The sequence below is a fragment of the Hordeum vulgare genome, chromosome 7H (assembly GCF_904849725.1).
Source record: "Hordeum vulgare subsp. vulgare chromosome 7H, MorexV3_pseudomolecules_assembly, whole genome shotgun sequence".
NCBI lineage: Eukaryota > Viridiplantae > Streptophyta > Magnoliopsida > Poales > Poaceae > Hordeum > Hordeum vulgare.
Genome location: NC_058524.1, coordinates 328274875 through 328284177, shown reverse-complemented (window position 1 = coordinate 328284177; position 9303 = coordinate 328274875). Strand labels below are relative to the sequence as shown.

Genomic DNA, 9303 nt, shown 5'->3' with positions numbered 1-9303 from the left:
AGTCACTTTGATCATACTATCACCTATGTTTTATGCATCGTAGTTCTACCATCCTATGCCCAATTGCATGCTGAGTAGGTACTTGGAAATTTTAGTATAGATTGTAGTATCATGTGGTAGGCACACAACAACCCCGATACTTGGCCCCGGGACGACAAATTTCATATTGCTATGCTTGAGTAGAGGGTATTTCGGTTGAGTGCATAACACGAGTGATGCAAGGTTGATTAAATAATCAAGACCGGTTAAGACAAGATTTTCAAGACCTCGGACGCAATGCAACTCTGGGTGAAGGACAGTTGATCGGCTCCCTGGAGAACCCAGTGGATGACCCGGGATGCTGGAGAGGCCATGACATCCTGCGGAAAGCTTCACCCAGGCTCAAAGAGACGGACGGATATTTTCAAGACCCAAGGCTTAGCTGCACAACCACAAGTCATTATGGGCTCTGGCTTGGTTGGACAACGCGGCGACTCTGGACAGGCGGTGCTAGCAGATGTAGAAGAACGGTAGGAATGGATGGGCACCGACAGGGATTCAGAGAGACCCGTTGAAAGACCATGTTTTGATCATCCGGTCTTCAAACACCCTGAAGTGCGAGGACATACACGGAGGCGATCAAATCTTGTGGGGAACGTGTGCAAAACTCTGCAGAGTACTCAAACCTAATCGATTAGCCGTGTCCACGGTCATGGACAACTTGAGCCAAAGGAACTGAAGTTATCTGGATTTCTCAACTACATTAAATATATTTGATGAGGGTAATTATTGACAACTCGGGTACGAGAACTGGTTGACGGAACCATCTCGTTAACAACCAACAAAGTAGTAACATTTTGCTTTTAGCCCTCTCTTGATGTAGGAGAAAACTTGTTTTTCGCTAAAAACTAATAGCCCCACCTGCCATATATGCATATAGTATAGATGATTACTTTTCACCCCTCTCTTATGTGACTTGCCAGCATATTAAATATGCTGACCTACACGGCTGCAACGTCTTATGTTGCAGATATTTTTCTTCGACGAGTAAGAGTACGATTCAGGGTTATGGTCTACACTCAACTTGCCGTTGGTGTTTATTGGGACTCCACTCCCTTGACCGCTTCCGCTGAGATAATTAAGGTATATATCAGTTTTACGCTATTTACATGTGATTGCACTTTGATATATACATTGATGTACTTTGTGTGCTAGCATACTGATCCAGAATGGCACAGAAACACAGAGGCTTGACTCGTCTTGAGTCGGGTCGCTACAGAAATGGTATCAGAGCACATGTTGACTGTAGGGCATGACCCTAGAAACTGGAAATTTCATAGGATAGGATCCCTCAAAAATATTATTTTCAAGAACATCCTTCACTTCTCATCTCTTCTGATTTCATCAAATGTTCTCCCTCACCTCTAATAGTTAGACAATACCCTTACCCCTTTGACCTCATGAAGAATCAACGGAGTTCTACTTCAAAGTAAAGAGGATTTCATCATGCATTTGAAGAATTGAAGCTGCGCCAATTGAAGACTCTCAAGACCCGAAGAATTCGAAGACCCTGAAGCGTTCGAATGTTTATATGACCATTAGAAGTCCAAACCCCTTTTATGTACCCACGTTGCATACAATGATTTGTGAGCCGTCATTGGTGTGTGTTTTTCGAGAGCCACAAATAAAACCTATTCTCAAAAATATTGTTTGTATTGTGTGTATCTCCCTCTCTTACCCGTCTCATCCCCAAAACCTCAACCCAATAGATGGCGTATGAAGCTGGACTTGTAATCTCTGGACCAATGACCCAGCTGGAAGTTGAAATATGGATTCAGAACATGGAGAACTACTTCGAGAGAAATTTGATTTCCAGGAAGTATGAAGTTGCACACGCTCTTCAGTACTTTACCCAAAGTGCTGCTATCTGGTGGAAAATGCATCATGCCATACAAGGATTTAGTGGAGCAGAAACTTGGGACGAAGTCAAGAAGACTCTGTTAAAATCCCGTCTTATCCAAAAGTGATATGATAGCCCGATGAAGAAGCCTTGTGCATGCAAGATCTGTGGAGAAATAGGACACACCCAGGAAGAAAACAAGGATGGATGCACTCATTGTGAAGAAAATCACCCAGCTGAGGAATGCCCAACTAGTCAGGTGACTTGTTTCTTGTGTGAAGGAACCATCCACTACCCAGCGGCGTGTCACATTTACCCCAAGTAAGCCTGAAACCCACAGACCCCGGGACTAACAAGGATCAAGTACAATCTTTTCGAGAAGGAAACTTGTATCAGCAAACGGTTTCTTAGGAGCATACGACAACCCGAGAGTGGTGAAGAAACGATAGATGTTTTGTTCAGCTTGCAGAACCAATGATTTATCCGAACTTCGTTCGTGGACAAGAGAAACTCTGCAACGCTTGTGAGAATGCCCAAGTGTTAGTATACGAGATTCACTAAACCTTATACAAGGTAATGATTTCAGTGCGACATGGCTTGGCCACCATGATGACTTACTATTGTCATTCTCTTGCTATTCGGAATGGTAAATCTAAGAGACTTACCCATAGTAAGAGACGACGTCCTTTGAAGCTTTTGTTTGAGCCTTAGAACGGTATAATGAAAGCCCATGTACATGGCACTTGTTGTCACGCGTAGGAAATTTTACGGTGATAATGAAGCCAAGACCCTTCTCTCTGCAGGATAACCACAAATGGTAGACCACCATGAGAATCATCGATAGGTTATTTAGAATGGTCATGAGACTTGTCAGTTAAGAAGACCCAGTGACGGAAGAATCTTATATCAACAGAAGAACCCTCGATTTTGATGGAAACATTTTGAATATAATGAAAGAACTTCACCAAAGAAGTTACCATGAAGAATGTGACGAGCGAGATGCCAAGACCCCAGAGGATTGTTAAAAATTTGAGCGACCAGTAACTCTCATTTCAGGTGTGGTAGCACCCCACTTTAAAGGAGACTATATTTGTTAAAAGACCCCCCAAACCTTAACCTTTTCTTTCTAGCCTCTTCGAATCTCGAGGACGAGATTCATTTTAAGTGTGGTAGTTTGTAACATCCCAAAATTATAAATTGTGGAATGTTAATATAATTATTAGATTGATTGTTTGTTTGTTTGAGTGATTGACACTTGAGTGGAATTTGAAACTTCTCAAAAAAATGAGAGGGAATAAAATGACTTTCCCAAAATTTTCTATTTTGAATCCCTTTTCAATTTTGAGTTTGAATATTTTCAAAACCCTTGGATTAAAAAAAATCAAACGAGAGGAGGAAAATGACCCTCCAAAATCAGAGACTATGTCTTGATTCAAATTTTAAGTATTTGCAATTTATTTGAAATTCAAATTCCTTTTCATTTTAAAGTTATTGCAAAAAAATATTTTTTTTAAAAAGTATTTTTTTGGTTTTGAAAATATGTACATGTTTTAGAAAATTTTATTATGAAAATTTTGATATATAATATGCCTATATAAAATGTTCTCTCTATTTTCGTTTTTTACGTTTTCTTCACTTTTTTTTAAAAGAAAAAAAGAAAAAAACATTGTTCAAAAAAAAAGGCACGGATCGCATGAATCGCCTCTTGCGGCCGGCCGAACCTTTACCTGTCCCATGAGAGGATTTGTTTCTTTTATCTCCACGTTACGTATATGTTTAGTCCCACATTGCCTATCTATGGACCATTAGACCTCCCTTCCATCTATAAGTATAGACCCATAGGAGCATCAAAAAATCATCTATTTCGGGTTAAATCAATCTTTTGGTTTAACTAGATTTATTAAATGAAAACATTTTTTTCTTCTCTTCGGCGGGATTTATCGAAGTCGTCTCCTCATTGGAATTAATTCTTACTCTGCATTCTAAAGGTATTTCTCTTCGTATTTTTTTAATACTCCCAGAGTTTATTATTTCTTGACTAGTATTCCTACACTAGTATACGGTAGAGTAATTAGATATACTAGTCGCCAACCCGTGCTTACGCGCGGGCTAGCTTTATTTTTCCTTTTCTCTGAATTTTAAATTTTACATATCTAAGTACATGACTATATCTTACATTGAGAATACATTTTCGAAAGTTATACTAAAAGAATCGAATATTGTTCATAGTCACCAAAGGACTAAATATGTTATGGTCTCATATCAGTTTGAAATTATATGATTTTGATTCTGGACTAACTCTGTTCTAGAACAAATTTATGTTTTACTTTTGGATAGGGATTTAGTTCTCATGGTGCAACCGAGGCCACTGTTTTTATGTATATATTAGTACTACTACATAAATTACATATAATCTGAAGTTCCATTTTGACCTAGCAAATCAGAACAATTTTCTTAAATTAGTTGTCAAACATAACTATAGTTTGACTACACACTTCAGAATATCATTTCGGGTTAAAGCTTATCGGCAAGTGGTTCGATGTAATTTTTCTACATAAGTTAATTCTATTGATCCATACACAAACCACCACAGCTAACAAAGTCAGTATGATAGTATGATATTTGCACGAGAAATGCAATTCGGCTCTTGGGAGCACGTGCTCCAGCCCATCTAAAATGAATTTTGAAAAAATTACAAAACAAATTGTGTGTTCTTTTTAGTCAAATGGTATATAAATTTTTTGAGGCAAAATGGTTAAGCATTTTGGCCTATGCAAAAAAAACGAATTGAACATCAATTGTTGCCCCAGGATGTTACATTCAAATATGTTTTTTATCGACAAAACATCACTGCTCCAATTTGCATGAAAATTGTCAAGTATTTGTGCAACATTAACACTCACATCCATAAAAAAATAGATTTGTCAAAAACATTTAATATATTTTTTGTGTTATTGTTTACTCGGGTGCAAATGCACCCGGGAGCCAAAACACCTCTCTCTGCTTTGCACCAACTACATGTCTTGAAGCATATTTATATTGATTTTTTTTACTATAATTAAATTCCATAAAATGAAATAAGCAGACATGAGTTGATAGTACATCTCGGAATCTATCACCTGTTATAAGCACAACAAAGTATGATAGTTATAAAATGTGATGGGTATTTCTTCACACCAAGTAACCAGATCTGTTGTAGTTGTAATTCTCGACAACATGTAGGATTTCTTGTTTGCGTAGAATGAACTGGTTTGCAATAAAAATAGAACCAAAACCGGTTACTTAATATTGGATTAATGTGGAAGAATGTAATTTCTAATACTTCTATTGAAACCTGCCTACTAACGTGGTAGCACATGAAGTACCTATCACACGTATATCAGCATCATGGTTAGAAAAGCTTTTTTGTACAACAATAAAGTAGTATAAGGTAGAGATGTGAATTATTAGTTTCACATAGGAACAAAAACATATACTGTATGATATTAGATGAGAATGGCAAATGAAGAATGCACCAAAAGAGAATAGTTAGGATAATTAAATAGAAAACAGAAATTCAGAATTCTTAGAATAATAATGAATAATCTTAAATCTATGTAAACCTCCTTGCAAAAAAATAAGGAATTATATTTCAAAATATACCTGGAAATCTACTGCAGAGGAAATTCTTTCTCTTCCTAGAATAGGCATACATGTAGAATGTTCTATGCTCAGATAAGTCAGAAAAAACAAACCCACACTTCCTTTTGGTAAGAATTCATCCCCAATAGGCATAGATTTATATCAGTTTTTGTTAAAGTGGCCTTAGCCCATGATTCCCTAAGGGAAACATTTGCAGTGGGGTATTTTATTTTGAGCTGCTGGAATATATAGTGTATGAATGGGAAGACTTCTGAGGATGAAAGCCCTTAGATGCAGAAGTGGAAGAGGGGTCTTAAGTATGATCTGGATAGGTAGAGTCAAGAACAAACACCTCAATCAGTTCAATTTATGGATACAACAACTTATAACTTATTTCCTTATGTTTTCCTTAAATGTCTATTCTTACAAGGATTTCTTCCAAAGATCCTTATACTATACTTTATTTAATAGTATATTAATATAATTCTGACACTCTCGTATTGTTTCCCATTCAAAAATATCCTTTGCTTGCACCATTTCGGTCCTACTAGAATCAAGATCAATAGTGTTGTACAGTAAATAGACTCAGTGGTGACATGTCGCGTTACGACAAAGAGATTAATAATGTACTGTAAATGTATTAATCGACATGAGTACAACTGAACTTGGATCAAAATATAGTGTGGGATTTTTCCAAGGAATTACATGCCTTCATATCAAATCACAAACAGGTGCACTATTTTGTATAACAAATAAAACAAAATACCGCACCTTAAAGGAAACTCAAAAAAAGGAGAATATCAACATGCATGAGAAGTGTCTCGTAACATCTTGAGCACCGATCTTTGCTTAACCTCATTCCTCGAAGTAGTTTTGCCCTCAAATGTGAATAAGAGAGTGCAGTTATTTTTGGGTTCTTTCTTAGGACTCCATCACTGCTCTTGTCCATTGCTGATGTACAGAACGCAAAGAGGAAAACATGATGTGGGTCTGCTAACCTAGACATTGGACGCCATGGTATGTCAAGTACCACTTGCGTCACCCTCTGTATGGTACTCAAGCTAATATTCCTCTGAATATCATGAAAAAATAAAATAAAAATCGTGATTTAAAGTCTTTTTGCATAAGAGTGAAAATATAGTGCCTATTCCTAGAAAGAGATGAAATCATTACAAAGTTAGTACTAACTTGAGTCACTTAATTTGGGACATAGGGAGTATGTGATTTGTTTTTTTAACAATTGTTAGCTCTTATGGAGCGACAAAATTACTGGAGTGAAGTTTTTTGTCATGCTTGACTATTATTAGACTATCATATATATATATATAGAGGATGGCCTACAGTAGGCAATAATCTGCGTGTGAAAAAATACATGGTATTTAAGCTAACTTTCACTAAACTTGGTGAATGATATATTTGTCTAAGATGGTGCTTTTTACATGTACATACGTAACCGACCGTTGGAAAGTAGGAAGTTTCATTTTTCTCAAACGACACACATATTAGGTGTTGCCTGATTCTCCCCATAGTACTATTTCTTAGGCTCACTACAAAGTACTAATTAACATCAACACTAAAATGTGGGAAGTAGATTAGAATGACAGGAGCCCATCAAATGCCTTATTAAATTACTATAAGATTTGTAGCATGCTTGTATCCAATTCAACTGCACCATGGAACGCATCAAGCAATTTATCCATCGAGAAGGGAGATAATCCCGCAAGACCATCACTTGTATTTTTATAATGTGAAGACACAATAAAATAACAAAGAAGTAGCGCTCACCACTCAGACCTTTTAGTACTTGAAATTTAGAGTAAGCTAATAAAGACATGGAACATCTAATACTTGGCAGTTCCTAAACATGAACACTATATCTTTATTAATGAACCTAAAAATATTTATTCGATATTTTGATTCAGTATTTACAAAAATGGAAAAAGAACTTAAAATGCTTTGTGCATTTTATAATTATCCTCAGCAGAATTTATGCAAATCATTGTAAAATGCACTACCACAAATACTGGCACTTCCTTATGTAACCTAAAAGGGTGTCTTAATGGGTTGGACATTTGCACATTTGAAAACAGCTCCATAAATATCGGCAATGGTGGCCTGGCAAAGAGCCACTTAGGTTGTCTTGATCATTTAAAATCTATATCAGAAATCTGACTTGCTCAAGCCTTGTGGACAATATGGCTTCCCTTGCTCAGGAATATTAACTGATCATAATAAACTAAAGATTGCCTACCTAAAAAATATGATGTCCGAGCCAATAACGTTCTCCTCATAGCTTAACATCCATATCTAAAATTTGTACTTTCTCGATTATGATGGAAAACATGTGTGTGCCTATTCTGAAGTACCAACTAATCATATGAATCAATGATAACATACCTAACAGGAAAGGCATAAAATGCATATTGGCTTGATATTTTGGACGTCCCTCATATTGACATGATATTTCGGCCATTCCGATTGCGTGAACACATAGAGTCACTACTGGAATCAGAGATTTTGCCGTCTGCCTATTCTTTGCCGTCAGCTAGCGGACGACAACGACACTCTTTGCCATCAGCTTCAGCAAAACTGACAGCAAAGAACTAGCTGATGGCAAAGAAGATCTTTGCCAGCAGTCAGCTCTTTGCCGTCCGCGGCAGACGGCAAATAAGGTGCCAGCAGACGACAAAGAAGCTCATCTGGCCGGGGGAACCTTAGGTCAACCTACTCCCTTCTTTGCAGTGTGCTGGCGCCTTCTTTGCCGTCTGCTAGCAGATGGCAAAAAGTATAGACCCCTTTGTCGTGTGCCAGCAGACGACAAAGATCTTGAATCTAGTAACGGATGTCCCGCCCCCACCGCGGCCCTCTCTCTCTCTCTAACGGCCCCTCCCTCTCTCTCTCCTCCCCCGACGCCCAACGCCGCCAGCACTATTGCCCGGCCACCCCCGGCGCCGCCTCGGTGCCCCTGGTGCCACCCCGAAGCCCCACAACCCCCCAGCGCCCCTTGGTGCCGCCCCTCAAGCCCCACCGCCGGCGCCCCATGGTGCCCGTGGTGCGCCCCCGCTGCCCCACCCCCGGCGCCCCTGCTGCCGCCGCCGCAGCCCCACCGCCGGCGCCGGCGGCCCAGCCACTGCCCTGCAGGCCTCGGCGCCGCCCCCGCAGCCCCACTGCCGGTAAGCCCATCCACCCCCGCCCCCTTGATTTTTTATTTTTTGGTATTTAGTTCTTTGGAATTAGATTATAACTACCGGCATGATTTTTAATTGTTGTTGTAGTAGTTGTTCTTGTTATTGTAGTTGTTGTTGTTATTGTAGTTGTTGTGGCATATATAGTTTAGTTGGTAGGTTAGTTAATTAGTAGTTTGAGTGGTAGTTTAGTTAGTTGGTAGATTTAGTTAGTTAATTAGTAGATTTAGTTGGTAGTTTAGTGGTAGATTTTGTTTTGTTATTTAGTGGTAGCTAGATTATTTTTTAGTTACTTAGTGGTAGATTCTGTTTTTATTATTTTTTTGCTGTTTAGTGCTATCTAGGTTTAGCGATAGGTTTAGTTAGCTTGGTTAGTTAGGTTAGTTAGTTAGTTAGCTTACTAGAAAGAATAGGAAGAAGAAGAAAAGGAGGAGGAGGAGAAGAGGAGAAGAGGAGGAGGAGGAGGAGGAGAAGAAGAAGAATAGGAGGAGGAGAAGAAGAGGAGAAGGAGGAGGAGAAGAGGAGAAGAAGAATAGGAAGAAGAAGAAGAGGAGGAGGAGGAGAAGAGGAGGAGGAGGAGGAGAAAAAGAAGAAGAAGAATAGGAACAAGAAGAAGAA

General features: G+C 38.7%; 1 long non-coding RNA gene across 1 annotated transcript; it reads right to left on the bottom strand.

Annotated features, from left to right (window-relative positions):
- Positions 1–6188: 6188 nt before the first annotated feature.
- On the bottom strand, positions 6189–7990 carry LOC123409991. Its single transcript, XR_006612953.1, has 2 exons — positions 7898–7990; positions 6189–6572 (listed from the first exon to the last, which is right to left on the bottom strand). It is a non-coding gene; the product is annotated as an uncharacterized LOC123409991 (long non-coding RNA).
- Positions 7991–9303: the final 1313 nt, after the last annotated feature.